Source organism: Nanorana parkeri, unplaced genomic scaffold, assembly GCF_000935625.1.
Source record: "Nanorana parkeri isolate BGI_ZX_2015 unplaced genomic scaffold, ASM93562v1 scaffold55, whole genome shotgun sequence".
Taxonomy (NCBI): domain Eukaryota; kingdom Metazoa; phylum Chordata; class Amphibia; order Anura; family Dicroglossidae; genus Nanorana; species Nanorana parkeri.
Genome location: NW_017306323.1, coordinates 311,851 through 322,194, shown reverse-complemented (window position 1 = coordinate 322,194; position 10,344 = coordinate 311,851). Strand labels below are relative to the sequence as shown.

The following is a 10,344-nucleotide window of genomic DNA, read 5'->3' as shown; positions in this document are numbered from 1 at the left end:
ATTTGTATTGAGAATGTAGTCCATCACGGGAGTGAGCTTGGAGCAGTGGCTACTTTACAACACACACAGGGACCATGAGGAACAAAAGTAGCCACCCTCCAGAAGAAAGGACAGTGTCAGCACCAATTCAGAAATGATTTGAGGATCTACACCTCAGTGAGGCACAAAAAAAGATACATTTTTGTTATAGTTGAGGTACTTGAATGCATTTTTAAGATTTATCTTCTGAGTTTAGTGTCAGTTTAATGATTACACATTTGTTTAGCAAACTAAATGTCTATCAGATAAGGTTTACATTGACTTTAAGGGGACTGTTTATCAATATTTTAAATTCCACCCTAGATTCATACAACTTTTACCCAAAATTCACACATTTTTCACACAATCCATTTAGCAAAAATGTGTGAAATTATTGGTGCAAGTTGTGTGTCTCTTAGCTAAAAAAACAACTAACAGACCCTTAAGTCTAATGGCAGAGCGCAAGGCCACAACGTCTAACTGAGATTCGCACATTTTCTCACGATTCAGTTAGCAAAATGTGTGAATCTTAGTGAATCTTGGATGAAAACAGAGTAATGTCATTTATTTCCATAGTTTAGCAGCCATATTTAATACTGGAAAATAACTATAGACTTCTACATACACACCAAAGATGAGCTCTGACTTTCTTATTGATGCTTTATTTTTACATTTAGAAAGAGCCGTATTTAAAAAAAAAAAAAAGATTGTGTTATCAAGAAGACAGTAGCATCGCTATCATTTGCAACCTATACCTAGCCCTTAACAAAGATGGCGCCCGCGGTCACGAAAACTCTCAGTCCCTCTCTTTGTATTGGCTGTGGTGATGTCGCCCCCTGGTGGTCCGGCGTCTAGGAGCGGTACCATCTCTCAGCATCACACACGGGAAGGGAATAACAGAAGGCGGCTTGAAGGGTAAGAACAGCGATGCTTTAATATACTTAGCGTGCAAGAAGCCTGAGCGATGGAAATAGGTGTGAATGTTACATCTTGCTGCAGTTTGATGGGATAATGAATGCTGATTGCATCCTTTACATGAATGAACCACCTGTTTTATTCCGGGGCCAGCCAGCTGACCATGGTACTGCAGGATGATAATGGGGATGGCAATGATCAGTGGATCAGCATTTGATCAATAAATCAGATTTCGATCTGTGCATCCTTCTGCCAGCTTGTGTAGATGAGCCAGGCATGTGACACAGCTCAAGGTGAAGCTAGCGGATCAGCTAGAGATGTACTTGTCTATGGAGACAACTGGGTGTGTTATGGTCATCCTGAAGCTGCAAGAAGCAAGGCACATCATTTCATGCTGCATGGACTGGGATACTGGATTCAGCCCCTCTACTTTATAAAATTATCACCTCCTAGTGCATGTGAAATATTGCATTGGGGATTTAAATATTCAGGACTGGTTTGGCACAGCATTACCAGGATGCAGGGATGCCCATGACTTGGTGATTGCTAGGAATTCTGAATCATGCAGCTGACGGATTTCCCTATGCTCATGGTGCTGAAAGCATGCTGCATACAACAAAGTAGTTCATAGTACCGCAGTACACCCGAGTCATTAATCATGCCGAAAATGTAGATTGTGCATTGCTCTGTGTATTCAGGACATACACGTGGTTTATCACTGCAGTCATTCTGTGCAGGAGAACCCATATTTCTGCTGATCACTTATACCAGCAACAGGAACAGCGCACACTGAGGTGCACAATGATGTTCTTCCTTTATTAAAATAGCCAGCAGGAACAAGCTCTATTCTGATGCTTTTCGTGCTAGGCACAGAGTTCTAGAAAAGAATGAGAAAACGGAGAAAGTGCCGTGTCTACCATGGAACGTGTCAGAATAAAAGGTGCTTGCGGTGCACCCGGCCACTGCTTGCTGTGCCCTCCACCCAGCATGGAGGAGAGAGCTAGGGGATCCAACCAACTAATCGATAATGAGCATAGTTGACAACTATTCACATAATTGATTATTATCGATTAATCAGTTAGTTGGTTTCAGCCCTACTTGAATGTTTTTATGTAGGGCACTTATGCACTGTATGCAAAGCACACCAAGATTTAAGAAAGAATACAATATGCGTCAGATAGTGTACACACCTGGATCCATCATGTTTGCGTCCAAGGCTTTGTACCATCTGTGTGCGGCTGTCAAAGCTGAGAACTGGGGAAAGCAGCTCGAGGGCGCACAGCTCCTGCATCTCCATAGAGTTAATTCAGCTACCCCCACACTTCTTCCCACAGCTCCAGGCGCATCAACAACCGGCCCTTTACACTGTATGGAGCAACATGCCGCATGTGAACTAGGTCTAATTATCATGTTGCATCTCAATTCCTTGTTGCTGGTATGGTTGATTGCTTTGGTAGAGGCGAGCCAAGCCAGCACCCAAGTTATATATATATGGAGTGTAAAGTCTAATCCAGAGGTGGGCAACTCCAGCCCTCCAGCTGTGCTTTAACCACAAATCCCATCATGCCTCTGGGAGTGATGCCTGTGGATTCTAGTCTTGCCATGCCTGATGGAACTTGTAGTTCCAGAACAGCTGAGAGGCTGGAGTTGCCCACACCTGGTCTAACCTGACCTGGAGCGAAGTGAGGAATATGTGGCTATTTCTCTGCTGGTTTTCCTTGTGCCCTTATTTGCATTGCTCCCATATTTGATCCATTAGCTATCAGAGCAGGCCATTAGCTACTGTTATACCGTAGTCTTAGCTATCTATGTTGTAGCAGCAGATTAGTATACTAAACGTCCTATACATCCATTATAGTTTTATATGGACCTCATAAACTAAAAGTGCCAAATAATGACCACAAAACACATTGGAGTGATGTACAGCTGGATTGAAATGAGGGTGGATGTTATAAAGTATATTCTTATTTGTTTGGATAGACTAGGGCAGCAGCATTTCTCAAGTTTTTTTCAGTCATGGCACCCTATAAGGATGTGAAATCTTGAGGCACCCCAGTCTAAAATGTATTTATTACAGGTATTTATATAGTGCTGACAATCTACACAGCACATAGCGCACATTCATATCAGTCCCTGCCCTCAAGGAGCTTACAATCTAAGCAGTGGCGGACCTAAGGAACAAAGGGCCCTGGTGTAAGATTTTTTTTGCCCCTCCCCCCCCAAACAAAAAAACCACAAACGCAGCGCTCAGCCGGCTGTCACTTTCTCTCCTCCCCGCTTTCCTGCTGGGACACAGAGCAGCGCCCAAAAGTTTTGGCTGTGGATATTCTTCATTTCTTCCAGGAGCAATCCTTGCTGTAGTAACAATCAAACAGTTTGAAGGTGCTTTTCATTGATGTCACCACACTCATAGTCCATTGACACTAGGGATGCACCTGTACCGAGTATTTGGGCAAGTACTCGTACTCGCCCAAATGCTCCGATGCCTACACCGATACTTCCGGTATCAGGAAGCCGGGCAGCGCGTCATTACACACTGCCCGGCTTGCTGATTGGCCGGGGGATCGGGCTCCATGCTTTCTCATCACTTGTGTAATGACGCGCTGCCCGGTCGGAAGCTGGCCAATCAGGAAGCCAGGCGCCATGTAATGATGAGGCGCCCGGCTTTCTGATTGATCAGGAGGCCGGCTTCATGCTTCCTCGTCACCTCATGACGAGGGAGCATGGAGCGGGCTTCCCAGCCAATCAGGAAGCCGGGCAGCGTGTAATGACGCGTTGCCCGGCTTTCTGATTGGTCGGAAGCTAGCGAATCAGTAAGCTGGGCGCCGCGTCATTACACAGCGCCCGGCTTCCTGATTGGCCAGAAAGTCGGCTCCATGCTTTCCCTTCGCATAGTGACAAGAAGCATGGGGACGGCTTCCCTGCTAATCGGGAAGCCAGGTGGCGAGTCTTTACACGCTGCCCGTCTTCCCAGGTAATCAGGAAGCCAGGTGGCAAGTCATTACACACCACCTGGCTTCCTGAATGGGACTTCCGGTACTCGGTATTCCGTATCGGCGAATACCGGGGAAAAAAAATATCAGTACTCGTACTCCATACCAAAATACCAGTGTCGGTGCATCCCTAATTGACACTTCCTTCCGACTATGTTACTAAAATCTGTACCTGGGTATGGACATGGACGGGAGGAAGAGCATTGTGCCTGTGATCCACTGATCGCGGTTGCAATGCTTTACTGGCTACTATGCAAAAATATAATAAATGCACATTTTTTTCTTTTATGAAGGAGTGTGCATTTATTGTTTTTTTTTTTGTAAAAGGTAGAATTTCCCTTTAATATATGGGGGCAAATGATATTCATGATGGACAATGTGGGCCTTAGCTGTCATTTACATTGTGGAATAGTTGGTGCTTAATATGCTGACTGACAATAGATATCAGCAGAATGTTTATGTATCATTTTCTGTAGGGTTTTACACCACTCATTGCAGATCAATATGTTCTGGGAAGACACGTGTGTTCTAGGCTCTAATGGTCCTGTGAAGCTCATATCATATGCACGACTGATGTTCATTCAATGACAAGGGTAGTTGTCTATTGAGGGAAAATCAATAGTAGTAGATTAGCCATACAATAAAGTAGAAGACATCTGTTCTTCAAGATGTACTCACTTCTATGTGACCATCATTGGATAGTCCTTGTCAAGGGAGAGGTCCCAAATTCATTTGTTATTATAAGGAATCAGTAGAATTAGTTGTGTCTTTGGAATTCAGTGTGTGTGCATTCTGAGAACCACTAAAAGAGCATTTCATGGACCCGGCTTTACTTGCACTTCCCACTTGGTAAAACGGGAGTATTTCCCAATGGCCAAAGTCAATGCTGGTGCAAGGGAACATAATGAGCAATAGCCAGTGCTTGTAAAGTTTATTATTTCAGTTTGACAATTTTTAGTATCATATTTACAGAGAAGCCGTAATATACTTTAACCTTAAAGTGACACTAAAATGTTTAGTAATGACAATCTACAAACACATACTTTTAGATGTGTATACAGGCTTTGTATACTTTGCATTCTTTATTTCTCTTCCCCAGTCTTCTGACAGTGGCTATGTTTACTAAGGGCAGATTACTAGCTCTCCCTTTACTTTCTGAAACTCTGGCACATGTGACTAGGACATGTGACCATGCACATCATCTCAGGGGAGGAAAATGCCTTTCCCTGAGATCTCCTGAGTTTACAGATTTCCCAGCAATGCTCTGCTGATGACAAGGCAATCCCAGTATGCATTGCTTTGGCAAACTGAAGTCATTTTGCCCTTTCAAAGCAGGAAGTGAATGCTCTGCAAGTGTAAGTATTTCAAAATCACAGCATTTTACACCTGACATGTCTGTTATTATTAAAGGTGAACTATGAGGTGAGTGATTTTCACTCAACCTCATAGTTCGAGCCGACGTGTGACAATGAAAATGTCACAGGTCGGCGCAATAGATCGGGAAGTGAGTGAACCCATACCGTCGCTCGCTCACTTCTCGATCCTGTCCATGAAGAGAGCGGTGACTGTCACTCACGGCTCCCTGCAGGGGGGGGGGGTTGGTGGGGGACAGCTGGCTCTGCCTCTAGATAGGCAGAGCCAGCTGTCAATCACGCAGCTGGGTGGATCTCGACATTAATGTTGGGATCCGTCCCGGTTGCGTCGGTCTCAGTATAGCGCGAGCTGTAGCTTGCGGTATACTGAGCTTTGGGTCACGGAAGGACGCTGGTTTATGTCCTTCCGTGACCCTTAGGAGAACTATGGGAAAAGCACTGACCCCATAGTTCTACTTTAATCATCATACATAGAGGGATGCATTGGTAGAATTTGATTTTTGAGTGTAAAGGTCCACTTTAACTATTAACAAAAATGTATTTCATTTGTGTATCACTCAGTTGTAGATCCTCAAATCATCTCTGAATTGCTGCTGACACTGTCCTTCCTTCTGCAGTGTGGCTACTTTTGAGTGATACACAAATAAGCTACATTTCTGTGAATAGTTAGTGTACTTGAATACATTTTTAAGATTTAACTCCTGAGTTTAGTGTCACTTTAAATCTGAAAATCTGTTCAGCCCTGTCCACTCCTGCCCACTGTGTCCCCATTGGCTTGAATATAGTCGTATACCAGTGCTGACATGTGCTCTTTTTAATTTTTTGTGAAGTCCACTCTTACGCCCAGAGATTTTAAGGGCTCAGGTCTATGGAAGTTGATTTCCTGCACTTGGTGCCGGTTCAAAAACACATAAAATTCAGGTCAGTTAAATGGCCCGTTGGCTTCAATAGAGTAGTATATGTGACAGTTCAGAGTCTGCGTTTGACCTGCTTTGAGTTTCTTTGCACAGCATGTCCTATTGAGGTGTGTTTGAACTGCAAGCAAATCAGCCTTTTCTTGTCCAAAGCTGGCCATACACCTATAGATTATCTGCAGATTTTCTATGGTCAGATGGAAAAATTACAACAGACTCATCCATTTATGCTAAACTGTGTGTATGGAGGAATCTACCACTGGGCCAAGCTTCAGTATCTTGCTAGTCGGCCCCGCTGGCGCTGGTACCTGAACAATCTAATTGGATGCAGCCCTTGTTCAGGTACTTTGAGCCGACTAGCAAGATACTGAAGCTTGGCCCAGCGGGAGATTCCTCCATCCACACAGTTTAGCGTAGATGGAGGAATCTGTTGCACTTTTCCCATCGGACCATAGAAAATCTGCAGATAATCTATAGGTGTATGGCCAGCTCAAGGCAGCATTTTATTACATTTATTTATTACAGGTATTTATATTGTGCCGACAATTTTATGCAGCGCTTTACATACTGTACATTCATATCAGTCCCTACCCCCATTGAGCTTACAATCTAAGGTTCTATTTCAATGAATTCGCTAGAGATTCAGCATTCGCTGTGTTTGAGGGCCCATTCACACCATATGTGTTCAGGCGGTGCTGCCATATTTCCAGCACAGTCCGAGCGCACAACAAGGCAAGTTACCTTGTCATGGGAATAAGCATCGTTACGGGTGGCCAAAGTTCATACCAATGTGTTGCAGTGGTGTACGTTTAAAAACGTATGGCAGGCAGTACTTTGTGCAATACTATGTGCCCATAGAACTCAATGAAATGTCAATAAAGTTTGTACAAAAAAAAGAAAAAGAAAGTGCGATGTGGTTCGATGAAGTGCATTGGCACTCTCCGGACACAAACACACCAGCTGCTGGTGTGAACAAGCCCTAAATTGAAACATCTGCGTTTCAAACATCAAGAACGTCCGTCTACATGAGCCCCTACACTGACGTCCTCATTAGATGCCTTAGCTCTCTGGTATTTCCCCAAAACTGATACCAATTTTAAGTGCATTGACTCTTTCAAACCACGTTTTGTTTGAAATCGGTTACAGAACAGATAGATTCTTAGCGACCAATTAGAATAATAATCCATCATTTTTAAAATTGAAAGCGTAATTGAAGTTGAGATCATTGTTAGTGTAATTTCATGGCTTCAAAGAATGACAGTCCCCTTGTAAGAGAAGGGATTGCTTGATTGGCATGCGTAAACAGAGGGTTACTAAGAACAATGGTTCAGAAGAGGGTCAAGTAGTCATCTGTGAGTCGCTGGGAACAATTACATGATTGAGACTGGAGTGTGCATGAGATCAGGGTGTGCATACCTGACTTGAGGTTAATTAGAAAATGCTAACTGTAACTTTGATTGAGTCTGATTACTGAAAAAGACAATAATTTTATTCAGCTGAACACCACAATATGCATCCCTGAAAAAAATGAACCTCTGCTAAACGTGGAACTCTAGACCTCAGCTTTTGGGACGGAGCTACTTACAGAATTCATTAAAGTAGAACTGAAGCCAGAGGTTTTTTTCAGTTATGGATAGAGTAAGGAAGGGCTAACCCGTGTCAGTTGTTTTTTTTTCATCTGTGTCCCATTGGGGAAATTCCACTTCACTTCCTGTCTGATAGCCACAACAAGAAATCACTCCAAGAAGAGAGAAATCACTGGTGGTCAAAAGAGTCACCAAAACTAGTATCCTCATTGGAAGATTTCCCATCTATTTCTGTTCTGATGACAACCCATAAGGGTGATAAGGGACACCAGCACAGGACAATATTTCTGTGTCCAGAGACAAGCATCTCTCCCGATCCGCAGGTAATCATGCCATGTACAATTACTTGGGGACAGCCACAGGCAGATGCATCTGTACAGACAGGTTTTTGTCACAGGAATCCCCAGCCGCAGCTTTGATGGTCATGTGATTTTTGGCTGGTTTGTGGCATGCTTGGGAGACAAACACCGAACGGGCCGGTGTACGCCCGCGCCCCCTGCCCGTTCAGCATTGCAGTCATCGGAAGCCCGCCCCTCTGCGGGGCGGGCTTGCGTTGATCGCAAGTATGATCTGCCTGTCCAAGATGGGCAGATCGTATGTTTTTTAAAATTACTTTACAACCCTCGCAAGACAAAAGTCTTGCGAGGGTTGTAAAGTGTATGGCCACCTTAACACAGAATATACCTGTTTGGGCAGAATGGTTTCATGCAGGCAGGAAGATCTCTTCTTATAGCCTCTGGCAGTGAGAAGCCCACTTGGCAGGTATGTCACCTAGCCAGGTCTAATGTTCTTCATACATTACAAGGAAGAAACAAAGAGAACATGGGTGAGCCTAGATTATTTCATCTATTTAAAGGAAACTATGACAAACATGTGCCTTTTATTGCTGACCTGCTGTGGCAAATGCCTGTTTTCTGGTGGTCATGCCTACTCTCTGACTTCACTACTTTCTGACTGACTAATATATTTGTACATCAGGCGTTCTGACTTTATTTGCTGCTCGAATGTCCAATATCCTGAATGCTGAGACAGCCAGATAGCTACCATTTTCAGAAGGTGGTCAGCCGTTGCAGCCAACTTATTCCTCCAATGACCTTTACAATAAGATCTGGCCAAATCAGTTGTGTGGTACTTCATTGTTCAGTGACAGTTCATTCTCCCAGGCCTTGATTTATTGCTGCATGTGGATTCTGATAGGTGATTGTCATCATTTAAATCATGCTGAAAAAAATCATTATACTGTATGTTCAAATACGTGTGGACTGCCTCTGACAGATGCGCCCACTGTCACCCTCTCATTAACTTGAATGGATACAGAGGCCGCATCTGAACCGGGACACCTGGGAATCCTGCTGAAGGAATTCCATGTGAATGCAGCCTAAGAGTAAACTCCATGTTCTGCCATCATTTAAAGGCACACAGTGCACTTGTAATGGGTGTGACGGCTTTCAAACTTTCTACTTACTTTTACAGTTGAAGTTATTTGTCTGGTGCACTTTAAAGGATGGGGGTGCTGGGATTTGGTCTTCTTTTTGTTAGGGATGACTTACGACAGACAGGTGTTTGTTATTACTATTCTGGAGCCCCCTTGTCTATATGTACCCTTCTCTTGGTCATGAGTGGGCAGCACCTTGAAAGTGAACAAGGAGAATGGGAATTGAGAGTCAGTGGTGGGTTGTACATAACTAGAAGCATCAAAATACATTTTTTAAGTCACCCAGTTTGTTTGTTCATTGTGCTTAACCACTTCCTGTCCGGAGCAAATTCTTACATTTGCACACACATGATAACATCTGAATTTTTGGCTGGAAAACAGCTTCAGACCCCTAAACAGTTATATATTTAGTGAAAGCAGAGGCCCTATAGAATTTTTTATGTCGCACGGTATTTGCACAAATGTTTGTCAAACCAGTATTTTTTGGATAAAACACACTAAAATGAAATGTAGTGCACAGAAACGGAATATAATACGGGGTCACGTCGGTTAAATAGATACCAAACATGTCAAGCCTTAAAATTGCGTTCGGCTGTGGAACTGCAAAAAACTACAATAACCCAAATTTCCCGTAGCCGACACTTTAAAAGCTTTTACTGCTCATACATTTAGTATAAGCAGTGATTAATGGCCCTAGAATTATTGCTCTCAGTCCAATGCTCCAACGTTCTTTTTTGCACATAGGCGCACTCGACACATGTTTGCGTTTGTATGTGCGTGTACATGGGAGCGGGGGACTTTAAAAAAATGTTTTTTGCATTTTGAAAACATTTTCTATGTTACTTTAAGTTTACTTTTTCTTTTTTTACACTAAATTTTATTGCTATCACATAGGGGGCTAAACAGCTTTGTTCTTAGCAAAGCACTGTGTGTGACCTTTCCCAATATTTCCTATTCCCACACATTTTGTTTAGTGTTAATGTATAAACATTTATTATCATTTGTATCCAGATGGTTGTTACATGGTAGCACATGACCACACATAAATCCATATTTGACAAGAATGCTCATGGATTACATGAGAGGATCAGATGTTGCAATAATCTGATA

General features: G+C 43.2%; 1 protein-coding gene across 2 annotated transcripts in view; it reads left to right on the top strand.

Annotated features, from left to right (window-relative positions):
* Positions 1-876: 876 nt before the first annotated feature.
* LOC108804353 (tropomodulin-2-like) overlaps positions 877-10,344 on the top strand; it is a 59,919-nt gene continuing 50,451 nt past the window's right edge. Inside the window, exons 1-2 of one of the 2 annotated variants that reach the window (XM_018576060.1) lie at positions 877-933; positions 5,259-5,264. The gene's annotated coding sequence lies outside the window, so the exon portion shown is untranslated. Of the gene's footprint in view, positions 934-5,258; positions 5,265-8,852; positions 8,859-10,344 lie in introns of both variants that reach the window. The other variant, XM_018576061.1, reaches the window with a different exon arrangement.